We start from the raw sequence: 14,998 nt of genomic DNA on the forward strand, positions 1-14,998 counted from the left end.
GAGATGCAGTAACCCAATGACGACCTGAAGAACAGTAAACTGTATTTAAGAGCTGTACTTAGAGAGTTTTGTGCATCTAATTTATACTGAAAGTCAGGCTGCTTTCCCATAGCAGAGAAGGCATTCCAACCTTCAAGAACCATGATCATGAAAACCAAGAACAATGTTTACAGTAACAGCTGGTCTTTTTCTAGATAACTGTCATTGCAGTCAAACACAAGCCAGTAGAGAAACAATGATTTCAGCAGAACAGACATCTGTTCCGCTCAGAGAAACTGCAGTGCCAAGGTCGACTGAAGTACTAGATAATGTTCACCTCAGAAACTACATTTCAGCCAAACTTCTTTTTCTGTACAGTTAGCCACAAAAGACTGACTTCCAATTTGCATTTAGAGGACAGTTGAGGCTGATTTTTCTTTAAAGTGGGAAAGGAAAGAGAAAGCCTCAAGGTAATCTCTCCTCTTGGACTTTAACACTGCAGGGTCTCGGAAAAGAGAGCAGGTCCAAAGGGTTTCGGAGGGATAACAGAGGGTCAGATGTGGACACCTCATCTGTTATCAAGCCTCTCCACAAAGGTGATGTGAAAGAATGTGATTTCTCCTCACACTTCAGTATAATTAAACATCATTAACAAAGCAGAGAGCTTTAAACATGTAGAAGTGAAGAGGTTGTCAACTGAAATGGAGGAGACAAGAGAAAGGTGGAGGGTGCTTACAGAAGTATGTAAGTATGCACTTTGTGAAACATGGAGAATGATGTAGAGAAATTTTAGTCACACAATTATTTTAAATTGGCGGAATTTGAACCACTCATAGTAATTCTGAAATTTGCATTAGCTGTACAAAGTGTCAAAAGTTCAGACCACAAAGTATCAGATACAAGACAAGATTGAGAGGATGCCATAACAAGTTACAATATAACATATGGTGGGTGACAAAATAAATACAAACCTGTGAACTGATGCTCACTTATGGTTTCAACTACCTTCTGTTGCATTTAAACAAGCCAAACAAGCCAAACAAGCCAAACATTTCTGACACAACATTCATCAGCCATTAGAGGACATCATCAACCTGATCAGATAACATGAGTCTCTGCTAAAGACCTGATTAATTCATCTGACAGGCAGAAACATGATTTAACATTTAGCTGATACATCGCCCATTAGTGCAACTCTTTCTATCTCATCAACACATCTATAATGCAGCAACTATAAATAAATACAATAATAAATCATATCAATATCCCAGCATACACCAGGATGCAAGGACAGACACTTTTTATTAATAGATTACATCTCAAACGATCTATGTGTTTCACATCATCAATCTGATAAAGCAACGAAGACAGAGAAAACTGATGAAACAACAGTATGAAGCAACAGGTAAAACAGGAAGTTTGCTCCTTTTTGTTTTTAATGTAATCTGTTAATAAAAAAGCATTGCTGTGCACTGGGTACCTTTAGTTTAGGGTTAGGGTTTTTTGGACATCTATGATGCGTTGAAATACAATGTTTAATTCACGATCAATTTATATATGTTCTCTTTTAACATATTTGTTTAGAATGACTTTTTTTTCGGTACAATATTCTAAGAAAACTACAATTTGGGCTTCATCCGCTCTGTCTCCTCAAAGATGTCCTTCGTTAGCCAAGTTACTGAGAAACTTGCTGACACACAACTCTCTTGAATTTAGGTGCTCAATGAAAGATGGCTGATGATTCAAATATAAGCCAACATTCCCCATGTATTTGTTTGCTGGACTGATTTATTTATGGGCTAGACTAAAAACGACTATCAAGTGCTGTTTTTACTGAACTCCAGATACACCTTCATTAAAAGAAAAAAAAAAGGTGAGCCATGACACAGTTTCTACATCACTCCTCAGTTTGATTTATGCAACAAGAACTCAAAAAGAGTCTGGAAAGAAAGAAAGTAGTTTTGACAGTTTCTGTGAACAACTTATTCCCAAGGACAGAGAAGGACACGTTTTATCAACGTGACTGATATAGAGACGAGAAGAGAAAGACAGCAACGCTGGATCTCTCTTTCTCCTCCAACTTTCGAAGGTAAAAGCTGAATAAATGATCTGGGTCTAATATTGTACTATCTTTGTTACAGAACTATCTAACACTGTTGGTTCTAGTTCACTGTCATAGTTTAAATAGGTGAAAGCCATCCATTGTCTACAAAGGGCATTACTATACAGTTGGTGCCAATTCAATTAGTGATCCGTGATGTGCAGTCAGCGTCATGCAGCCTCAGCCTCTTTATTGAGGGTCTGTTTCATTTCCCTCTCTAATGCTATCACCCCAAGGCTCTGTTGGATTGCATGTATTTAGTGGTAGAGTTGTTCAATAAGCATTTACACTTCTGTTCCACTAGGGAGGACAAAGCCCCCGGACTTCATCACATACCCAATATGTACACACTGACTGGGACACTTTGTTATGCTGCTAATTTCACATTGTATTTACAGTGATATGCATTGGTTCATAGTGTGAGACTCCTGTTATTGGGTGAATGTGCAGACTCTGGTACAGTTGACTCTCAGCATGTTTAATCGATTCTCCTTCATACCTTTGTGTGTCATTGAAAACACAGCATTCTGAGGTAATCATTGCTATATTTGAGTTTGAACTGCTCAGGGGCAGAAAGACACCAAAGCTGATACAAAGAAACCCAAACAGAAAAACATGAACATTGCACTGAAGTTGTGTTTCTAGGCCAACTGATCAATGCAAGTTATGAATCTTTGTATATGTGTATTAGTATCAGTCCTACATAGTACTACGATTCTCAATACACCCCACGATGAGATCTGTAAAGAAGGCCATTTGTTGAATTTGTACACCTGTTGACTCAACCAAGGCACTACTCAGCCATTTTATATAGTCTGCTCTTATCTACTGTGACCAGCAACTCGTACAACAAAGATGTTAATGATTCTGTTTCCAGGGAAATACGACTGGGACTTGTTCAATTCATCACACATAATACATAAACTGAAAGAAATACACATTAAACAAAACAAATAAATCAATGAGAAGGGAAAACTCATTAATTCAAGTTTGACTACTGTACATTTCCTCATTAAATGGTCTAATGATTCCTCTCAGAGCACTCTTTGGAGTTTTTCATTTCAGGCTTTCATCTGCAGTGGAGGCAGAGGATCAGCGATTGGTATTGATTACTTTCAAATGGCTCCCTACTGGACCACAACAAAGGCCATCTTTACACTGTAAGTAACAGAGTGGTTACACCTTCAGGATGACAAGAGCTGCTGGACAGAAAGGAAAAAAATGGGTTGGAGTCAGTTGTGTTTTTAACAAGTAGCTTTCATGACAGCAGAGTGTACATTCATGATCCCTGGGTGACTCAGTCCTGCATATAGAGCATTCATCATCTACAGGCTGTCATTTTTTGGGATTTTTTGCTCACCTTCTCTCCAAATTTTTCTCCAGAAGAATGATGCATGATACTTTGTGTGTACAGTATCAAATTATTCAAATGTCACATTATTCTGATAACATGGTTTACTCAAACTAAGAGTGGGTGTGTGCAGATGTTTATGAATTTTAATCATTAATGTGCTTGTATTTGCCTATATCAGAATATGGACTCATTAAAACAGGAAAAAAAAGGAAATGTCAACAATCCTCCCACTCAAACAGACTGATTGCTGCCCAGCAATTGCAAATATTACAGTTACCTCCATCCTGATCTCTGTTTTTACAGTACAGACACCAAGAGACACTTTCCCCCAAATCATGAGAAAACGGTTGTACGTAAAACCTATACAACTAAACACGTTTGGTGGTATTCTAAAAGACACACAAATGACAAACAAGTAGAAACTAGCTGACATACCAATGTGAAGGTTACAAACAACTCATGATAATACAAAGTAGCAGTCACACCCTAACACACCCTAGCAAGTAGAAACTGGCTGACATAGCAATGTGAAAGCTCAAACGACTCATGATAATACAAAGTAGCTGTTTCACCCGAACACAACGGAAACATCTCGCTCCAGAGAACATCTGCCTTTGAGTACATGTAAATCCCTGAACAAGACTTGATCCCCACTTTAAAAGAAAAAAAAAAGTCTTGCATGTATTTATATTCCAGCTTATCTCTCTCACTCCCTCATCTAGACAGCCTCTCAGCTGCAGTCAGATCCACAGTTCCCGGTTGTCATTTTAAACCTCCATCACTGCCTGAGCTAGTCTTGTATTTTACCTTTGGGACAGATTATGGCTATTTGCTCCCCCACTGTTCCCACCATGTCGTCTCATGCTGTGAATGGCTGTTCCTTGTCCTTCTCTAGATGCTGTTAATGCCAGTCAGTTGGTTGAATGGTTGGAGTCTTTATGCAAGCCATCTGAGCAACCTCTGGCAAAGTGCTGGTGTGTGTGTATAGCTGTGTAGGTGTGCAACCTTGGCAGTGAATGTGTTCCACTGTTCTTTCTCTTGGCTTCCTGCCTGCTGTGTGTCTCTTAACCTTCTTCATGGGTCACATCCACTCCTGGAGACTCACCAGATACTGCCAGCATGACATTAAACACATGACATTCAAACAACAGACCTAGATACTATACAACCTGTGGAGTATGAACCTTGGATTGTGCACACAGTGTAGCTATAGACCTGTCACTGTGTCTAGTCAGATTCTGGCTCTCAGTAGTGACATCATAGTTCCTTTCATTACAAAAAAAGCAAGATTGAGACTGCATCTAAATCTGACTATAAAGAGGCAAAATGTGGCATTTCAAAGAGTGAAGGCGAAAACAGAGTGGGGTGCTACAGAAGAAGAATTGGAGTTACATCAGAAAAAGCTGAGGTTTATGAATGTTCAGCACTCTTTATAGAGTAGGCATATATAAAATCAGAAGCCTTTATGTTGAGGCATTTTCACCGCTCATTGCTAAAGCAACAATATGTGAAACCCTCAGGCTGCTGGAAGCTGCCAGAGAGTCAGGAACAATAGGGTGCTGGATGTCTCTGAGTGTGTGTGTGTTTGTATTTCACATTAAGCTGTTTCATCTCCTCCCACCTCTCATCCCTCTATTGTTAATGTGGACTTCTACCTCCCACAATCCCTCTCTCTCTCTCTCTCTCTCCATTAGGGAGCTGGCAGCTCGGATCAGGTGATGCTGTTCTTTACTCATTTCCTGTGGGAATCGATGGACACATTTAATCAACTAGCTGGGAGCTAATGGCTTTAGCGAGGCTCAGGGGCGGGGCCAGAGTGCATTGGCTGAGGTCAGCATCAGACAGCAAAGATAAGTGAGCGTGGACGTCCCTCCGGGTAAAAACACTTGAAGGGCATCTTAACAGAGATAACGTGCACCACTGGTGACAAATTCACATTGGAATTGATGTGACAATGTTTCTTTACTTAATGGAACAAATAAACTAGAGGCCATAGTGACAGAGTTTCTGTTGTTTCTGTACCAGCCAACTTGTTCGCTGCAGTAGTGTTTGCTAGATTTGGACAAATGTAAGTAGTTAAACCACGTATACTTAAAACAGGAATTCATATACAGGCTGTTTTAATTTGAAGGTGGTTCTATCTAACATTGTGATGATTCATCATCCAAAGTATAAACTCTCACAATTGGTGCTGCATATCTTCAGTATTTAGACGGAACAGGACTTAAAGTAACTGTGCTTAGGCACATAAGTGCTCTGAACTTAATGTTAATGCAAGCATAGCAACTAGCTCATCATGTAAATGATGATGCTTAGCATGCATACCATTTACCATGGTGACTACTGTATCTGTGTTTTAACATGCTTACATTTCCTAATTAGCACTTAACACAAACAGGTTAAGTGAACGTCAGTAGTTTTGCAAGTATTTGGTCATAAATCAATTAACCTGATGATGGTGCTAAGTTAACACACACACACTCGTACAACAAGTTTTACACATGCAACTATATGCATGGATGAGCACACCAACATGCTGGCATACTGAAGTTTGAATTTAAACAAATTTAACATTTATATTGAATATTTCTGATTGTTCAGTAGAAAAACTTAGGAGGTCAAAGTAAAATTAGTTTTTCTTGATGATTGGATCAAACATTTCATATAGTAGAAAAATAAAAAAAAATAAAAATGCACCTGCAGGCTGTTTTGGTATCACAAAAATATCTCTATTAAAGTGAAGAAAAAGCTGCATCTGGGATGATGTGTTTGTTTGCTATGCTCTATGTCTTCACTTTCAAAATGATTGTGTTGGGTAAAGACGGGGGCATCATGATTTCAGGAGCATTTTCTATATTGATTCCAATATGTTGCTGTCTGGTGCACTTAGGTGTGGACATATAGAGACATCTAAATCTAAATCTAGATGTAAATGAATAACAAATGTTCAAAAAGGAGCCAGCCCTTTATAAACACATTCTGCCTTTGATACAGTCTTTCATATAAGACCACCTTTGTCAATATCACTTTCAACAAACTGACCAATCATAATGAGGCAGGTGGGAGTTTAAAGCGGGTTACTTCAGAAAATCTCACTGTGCCTCTGAAAGTTTCTTTTCAGGCACTTGAAGGATAAGGAGGAGATCGAGAACCCAAGAAAGGACAAACAATGTTACCTGTGCTTCGGTCCCTCATTACGCACTCACACTGAAGTTTATCTGTCAGTTCTGAGGCGTGTAACCGCAGCTAATCATTTGATATACACTAAACAACCTCCTCAATGCAGATCTCAGAAGACAGGTAAGAATGAGAGTGAGTGGGTGAGGAAGGGGACAGGAATGATATAGATAATAAAAAGGTATTTGATCAGTCTGATTCACATGATGCTTCTTGTCTAACAAAGTTTAAACTCTCTCCTCTGACCTTGTTTCACTTTAACTGTAAAAAGCCTGTGTTTTCCCTCTCTTTAACCTGATTACTGACATGAAAAGGCAGAGAGGAGAGAGGGAGGGGACAGTGATCCCTGAAGTGCAGGTGATTTTAAAGTGGATCAATAGATGTCAGAAGCATTTTATACAAGTTTAGCGTAGGTCAAAATTCAACGTGAGAATAGTGGCTCTGAGAAGGGCCTAATTTACACTTTAGAAGACTGCAGCGTACAGACTGAATGTGAACTTTAATCTGAGCCCAACAAGGGGCCAAAGCACAACATAAAATTACAGTTAGACCTTAGAGTTGAACTGCTCTACTGGTGGAAATAAGTTAGCAAGTCATGACTGATCATAATGCAGAAACGCTATTGTCTTCAGAGACAGAGGGTTGCCAACAAGTTATAGTGCTTGTATAAAAGATGGTGATAGTGATAACACTGGTCAAATGAGTTTGATGGTTCAGGTTCAGCAATAATGGCTTCTCTTCATAACCTTTCACACCTTCTGTGTCACTTATTGATTCACCTCAAACCACTACATACCATGGTAGACCCTGAATCTACCATGATGTATTCAGGGTCAACTACAGTTCATTTTCTGAGCTTGAATCAATGTATTATCATACATCTATATGAACAAGAATCAGTGTTGATTAGTATTGGATGGAGGTCCAGTAGAGATCATTGACTGCTTCTGGAGAATGATCTAGTTCTTATCGATTTCAATAAATGAAAGTAGAGAAGTACCGCCCTGTCAGCATGTTCTGTTTGCTCAGATACTGTCTGTCTTTTTTTTCTCTCCATCTTTATCTTCCACCTCATTCATTCAACAAGGCTCAGGGAAATCTCTTCCAGACAATATAATTGACTCTGTTGGAGCAGGAGGACTAACGTGAGCTGTTTTAAAAATATGTCTGACTCTTACAAAAGCAGCCGAAAACCTGTCAGCGCTGTATTTGACCTCCTGTGTAATTGTGTGTATTAGTGTTAAAGGTTTCTGTAAACAAGCCACTGAGCTGCCTTGAGGTATTCTGGTTCAGCTTGTCGGTCTATGACCCAGTTTAATGGTCAACAACAGCATTAATACAATGCCCAAAAGAGTGAGAACTGATCTGCAAATATTTAGCATGTAAATAACATCCTGATCTATGGCAATGAAGCTGAATGTTGTGTTATTGCTGCTTTAAGATGTAGTCATGCCATGAATACTTACTAAAGAAAAGAAGGAAAACAAGTTATTCTGGCCAAAAAAGACAAATTGCAAAAACAGATGTGACCCTCTTGAACTTCCACTTAAAAACTTCCTTAAAACTGTGCTAAAGAGCTTTCTCTCCGCTTCCACTGAAAATGACTCATGCGTGAGGATGAGTACTTTTCCTCAAAGTTTTGTGGAGGGTAAAGTCAAAACTGATATAAATATTCGTACCAAATGTTTCCTCCTCATCACAAGATTATAAAGTCTGGCATCTTTCAAATGTCAGGCTTCCAATAAGTTGTTCTTCATCTCAGTCAAACTGAGTAAACTGGATAATTTGACTTCCCTGCATATGTAATTGCTTGGTGGATATGAAGAGTTGCATGTCAATACATGCTTTTAAAATACAGTTCAGATAACTCTGGCCCTGAGGATGCTCCCAGGCAAACTTCCACTGCTTTACTAAATTACCATATTAAACCTGTTTCCAAGAATGAAGAGAGGATTGTACTGTGCATAATCAAGAAGAAGAAGAAAATAAGAAGCCTTCTCCTTTTCCCAAAAATACTATAATCCTAAACCAGACTGAAGACTTTCTTCTTCTTCTGATCAGGAAATCCAGAGAATTGCTCAGACATTCAATCAAATCTGCATTTCAAGAGTGGGCTAAACATTATGTAAATTGCTCAGAGATGAGAATTGACCTGCTGGTTCTTGTCGAGTATGAACTATCATGCCTGTGTGTGTGAGCGCGTGTACATGTTTTGTCTGGTAAGTGCTTTTCACACGCGGCTTTTCAGGTTTTCCGAGAGTAAGGTCACTCTGAAACTTAGAAATATCAAAAATGTATCTTCATAAACAGAAACAAAAAAAAACCCATCTGAGATAAACCTTACACAGTTTGAGCTTTAGACAGCAGGAGACACAATTATATATATTATCTATCTTCCCTATGGTTCAGTTAAAGGTCTTCACCTCTTAGCTAAACAGTCAGAGGTTAAAGATGATGAAAATTATGAAGACTATCTAAAATGCTTGTAAAAGGGAGCATTCAGTGTGTGATTTGTGATGAAACTAAACCTCCCCTGTCTTGATCACAGTTACTCAAATCTAGACAGATAATAGGCTGCTGCTTTTGGCATGCTCCAAGCTCATGACCTCTTAATCCATCATCACCTGTATTCACCCCAAACTTGTTTCCAGGGGGAGTAGTCAGAAGCAGTACAGAGCTCTCTGCTCTCAACTCTGCTTCACTTTTTCAGCCTTGAGAGTCCTCAATTGTTTGGTGTTTTTTGTTCTGTAAATGTTATCTCTCTGTCCACAGGGAGCTGGATGTGTATGATTGTGTCTTCTGGTTGCAGGTTTTTGAACAAGGAGCTTTTCCATAATTCTCTGTTTGTATTTTACGTTCATTTTGTAATGTCTCTTGTCTCTTTGTGTACAATATAACTGTGGGAAACACTCTGGTGAAATGAAAGTACTGTACTGCAATGTTTTATTTTTATTTTCACAAAGATCCAATCCTGGGGTTTCAATAGAAATAACAAAAGGTGACAAAAATGGTTTTGTCGATCCGTCAAAGCTGCACTGCTGACTTGTTTTGTGTACTTTTGAGACTATTAAACAACTTAAATTACTCTGGGAATGTGACTGAGACTAGCTGGCTTGGATACAATTAAATCTAAGAACAACATCATCATCATACTGGTCAGACATGGGAAAAAAAAAACTATTTAAGTTGATCAATAGCTCCATTAAAGGCATCCTGTGAAATTCCAAATGGAAAACTGACAGTTTAACCATTATCCAAACTGCCCCAAGGGATGACATGTTAACTAGATCACTGCTGTATAAACTAAATAAAAGTTGTGCTCTCCTCTCCCTATACATGTTTACAGTTATAGAGCAGCTGGTTCATATTTGTCTGACCCTCAGCTTTCACGTCACAGGATTCAGATCTGATCCCATTTAAGCACAGCGACTCAAGAAAGGAATGTTAAATTACTAGAGACTGAGTTCAATAATCATATCTCATACTGAAGGATTCCAAGTTAAACAGCAATATATATAAATATATATATACATAGCTATATGGGAAAGTTTAATCTAAGAATTGTAAAATGTTGAAAAGATGAGTGTGAAATATTCTATAAATGGAGATAACAGTTAGAATCGATGGCTTTTTATTAGAGATCTCATCTCCAGTGAAAATGGCAAAATGTCAGAGGTTGAATGAGGTTTAGCACACAGAAACAGGTTAGTCCCGCATGGCTGAGAGCAGACAGACCTGACATATGGATGAGACATGATCTCACCAAGTGGGAGATTCTGCAATATTGATATTAATAATGGAGTATTTTAAGGGCAGTGTGGCTGTGCGGCTGTGCGGCTGTGCAGGAGGCTACACAAGACAAGGGAAGTATATGATGTATCCATATTTCATCAGTATACTACAGACCTGAAGATACAGCTGCTTCCTGGGCACTATTTAAACAGCTGTGATCTCATTTATGGGGCAACAATCAACATTTATTAGTGAATGTAAGAACAGTGATCTTTCCAGGAAGCTAAGTGATATGTTAGAGGACCAAGCATTTACCTGACAGCATGAACTTTTACTGCTTCGCACTTCTTCATCCTACTGTGTCATACATCCTTCTGCCGTTAGTCTAGAGAGAAGCATGCAGCTCTAAATGTTAACTATCATGTGACAGTGAGATTAATCAGATTTTAGATGAAAGCATAGTGTGTGATATTCATAATTCTTAACATCTGGTACCTGTAATTTCATTTAGATTATCAATGTATGCATGACCATTCAAGTGAAACCCCCTCCCATACTTTTCCAGTTGGCGGGGATGTTTGGCCAGATGTGTGAATGTGAGAAAATATGCAGGATTCAAACCTTTCTCACAAGTTAGCTCTATCACTTTTTGTGTGAAAAGATGAGTGGAAAACTATGAATGTGTTGAAAGGTAGCCTTTCCTAAAGTGTGATTTTTTTTACTCTCATAAGTGAATGATTATTAAGTGGCAGACAGGCTCTTCACCTTATTTTCAGGCATGGCTGTTCAGAACATCTTTTGATACTTCTCCCTTCAGATGTAGTTGTGCAGTACATTTGTATGAACTAAATTGTCTCCAGCACACCTCTGCATTTAGCACTTACACTCATGCACCAGGCAAACACGCCTACATTTTTTATATATCACTTAATTTTTTTCTATTATTTATTGCTGGTGTGGACTGGAACGTAAGAGAAGACACGGGCAAGAGGCCTGGCGAGGAAGGACAGTGTGAGAGCGAGAGATATAGCGTGGACAATCGGCAGTAACATGGTGATTTATGGAAAGTGAAGATTGTCCTTTTAGATATGTTGAACTCTTTGACAGATGATTTAGAGCTTGACACAGAGAGAGTAGAGGAGTTGCAGAGGTTATAAATAATCAATGATCAGACTCAAACCACTCAAGTTTGGAGTCATTACATTATACCATTTAAAGGTGACGTAATGAGGTGGACATGTCTTTATCACCATACATTAACGCTGCTGCATTTAAATTGCTAGGCTGAACTACTGTAACTCGCAGGTTTTGGTGCATTTAAGGACGACAGATGTTTCAGTGAGTTTTTCTCTTCCTCTTTTAAGCATTTTGTTTTCAGTATCAACTGAAGCACTTCTCAAATAATACAGGCTGGTAAAACACTTGAATACTAGTCTGTCCACTACATTATATTTTCACAGATATGAGTGCTGGTTTCCATCATCATCATCATCATCATGGACTGGGTGAATGGCTTCTCGGTGGAGTCTCTATAACGCTCTTAGCGATCAATTAACGAGACAGGGCCCATGTGGGAGTCAATGGCAGAGCATTTATTACAAAGTTTGTAAATTATTCAGTTTTGTATTAGTGAAAGCACAATGGGACTGTCTTAAATCTTATTTTCAGACACACATTTATATCCAGTGCAATATAATTATGCTGTAATTCATCAAAATACCTGAGATATTTGGAGAATGTTAAAAAAAGATGTATTTTATTTAATATATATCAATGCAATATATGATGTCAAATGAGCTTTATACAACTTATATGAATCAAGCCTTGTGTTAACTCCCTGATCTACTTAATAAACATTATGCAATCTGCAGACACAATGTGATGCACAACAAAAAAATTAATGACATCTGATCATGACAATAATCCCAATCAGTGAGAGAACACACACATAGGAAATGCCTTATCTTCCACTCCAATTGATTGCCTTCCTAAAGCCTTGAAAAGTGAAATGGAAGGTATGAATGCTCCATCCACATTATCAAATTGCAGTGCAGTTATGATGAATGATCCAGTTTGGTTGCCTTGGGTTAGTCTTGTAAAACCATCACGACACTGTTGCACAATGTCTTCACTTTCCTACAACTCCATGCTATAGATCCATGTCATGTCATTATTTGTTCAGACAAATTTATGAGCTGTGTTTGGATAATGAGCCCCGCTGTCAGTTGGCTCCAGAGGTAACACTCCATCAATCAGTCTGTACTCATGACATGGGGAACTCTTTTGTGAGTATGTCTCTGCTTGCCAGGCCTGTACTCCCCATGCACTGGTCCTTCCCCGGCAACCAACTGTCTTTCCAGCTGTCACCATTCTTCCAGGATCATCATGAAATGTGTTCCTGCTCAATACTGAACATTAGGTTATTGAATTTACCCAGGGAAAAGTAACTCATGTTCTGAAATATAAATTGTTTTTTTTTTTTACTGAGAAATTAGCAAATTACAGCAAAGTCTTTGTGTATTAATCAGCATATTATTCATCAGCAAAGTTTCAAAGTAGAGCTGGAGATAACCTGGAGGAGGGATCCTTCTAATCTCTCAGGCACACTTCATTTACTCTGTTCATTAACACTTAATCTGCAGATTTAAAGGACCTCAGAGCCACATGAAATATTGTCATTGGTTCATTTTAAAGGCTTATGTTTATTACTGAGACAGTCACTTCACTAAACCAAGCCGTAGCCGCTCCTTTACTGCTTACTTATTGCAATTTCTAAGTTGTTTATATGACTCAGCACACTTGTAAAAACATTTTGTGTTCAATGAGCTCTGTCTGAGAGTAAATTAATCTGAATTAATTAATTTTACAAATGAACTGAAACCAGAGGCTGAAAATGCATTCGACCATCTAAAATGTTATTATATCTTTTAGAAAACTGTCCACGGTGATAAAAAATATCCACAATTTGTAGTAAATGAGCATATGCAAATGATTTAGGTGTCAAAATGCCAAATATGTTTAGTGCTGGTGAAGAAGTAAGTATTTAGATGTAATATCAAATAAAAAAGAATGAAAGAAAGAAAAGAAGAAAAGAGACACTGACCGTCCAACATTATACAGAGAAGCAACATATAGTATTGACACTGTCATTATTCAACTCAATGTTTGGTGACATTAACATATAGATAACATATAGAGTGTTTCTTGACTATTTCCTATTCACATCAAAACTGTCTTTATATCATATCTGCTTGTGGGAATACAAATCCTCTAAACTCTGTCACACATGACACATTACATGTTACACCATGTCACATTCATCATCATGAATCAATGTTATTGCAGTAATACATTCTTTTCTCCTGGACTCTGGCATTTTATTCCCCTCTTTTATTCCTCCTCCCAAAACTAATTACCAAGACTGAGCCTCATTTTTCTTTTGCGTTTAACCAAAGTTTACTTTTTTCCCAAAAAAAATAAATAAAAAAAGACAATCTGAATGCAGCATAATGGATCTGAAAAATGAGATGGAACTTTACCAAGACAGGAAAGTAATGAAGCCTTGATGCATTATCTGCTGTATCACTGGTGGGAGGGAGAGGGGGAAAAAAGGTGGGAGACAGATACACAAACTAACACTGAGCAGACTTTATTCAACCCGAGCTTCTAAATGACGGCGAGTATTCACAGTCCCTGTTATTATATTTGTTTTGAGAAACACATTTTCAGCAGACAGCAGCAGTTTTTGAGGCTAAGTGACGTGACTTTGGTGGGATCATTAGACAAAGATGTTTGAGAGGGTCTATATTTTCCCCATTAGACAGATATCCGCCTGTGTGGAAAATAAGGGAGACTATAAAATCAGCCTGACACCAAGTCCAGTATCAGCAGCTCTGCATATCAACTCCAAATATGGTTCACCATCCACTATTTGCACGCCTTCTCTCTTTTTTCCCCCTGTTTCACCTCTCCTCTCAGTACTTTTTCCATCTCTCTACTCTTTCTCTGTTCTTTTGTTCACTCTAATGTCCAACATGAAGCTGCACACTCTGACTGAGAGCTCCCCAGGAGTTAGAAATATTCTGGGTTTAGGGCAATATCAGCGGGACACAGTTTCCACCGCAGCGGGAAGCCCCACTGAGACCTTTATTCTGCTCTCAGAGATTTGTGGAGCTTAACTGGAAATTTTTAGATCTTTTAGTCGGATCTGGGACCATTTGCTTGGTGTAGCATTACGGTTTCCCTCTCCATGTGGAGTGCTTGTTTTCACTGTAGTGAGATATGTCCAAAAAAAAAAATCAGAAAGGGTGTGTCATCCATTGTCAGCAGGACAATAACTCTGTCTCTTTGTTCTTGTTACACATCTGGTGAGCCAGAAATGTTCCACAGTCAGGGAGGATGTTCAGGACTATGGACAGCGCCACTGAACATAACACCCATGGATTTGGCTTTCAGGCAAGCTTCCCTCCAGGTCTGTATACGCTCTAATCCCCACAACAGCCCCAACGCTAAACAGGCATAACCTCAAGTATTTCCTGAGCTTGCTGTGGGAAATAGTAGTGCACAGGACAGGGGCCAGATGCATAAACAATACATACACACATCAATTATACATACACTTTCCCCACACATTAAGTGGCATTTATAAATACAGA

The sequence above is a fragment of the Scomber japonicus genome, chromosome 6 (assembly GCF_027409825.1).
Source record: "Scomber japonicus isolate fScoJap1 chromosome 6, fScoJap1.pri, whole genome shotgun sequence".
In the NCBI taxonomy this organism is placed as follows: Eukaryota; Metazoa; Chordata; class Actinopteri; order Scombriformes; family Scombridae; genus Scomber; species Scomber japonicus.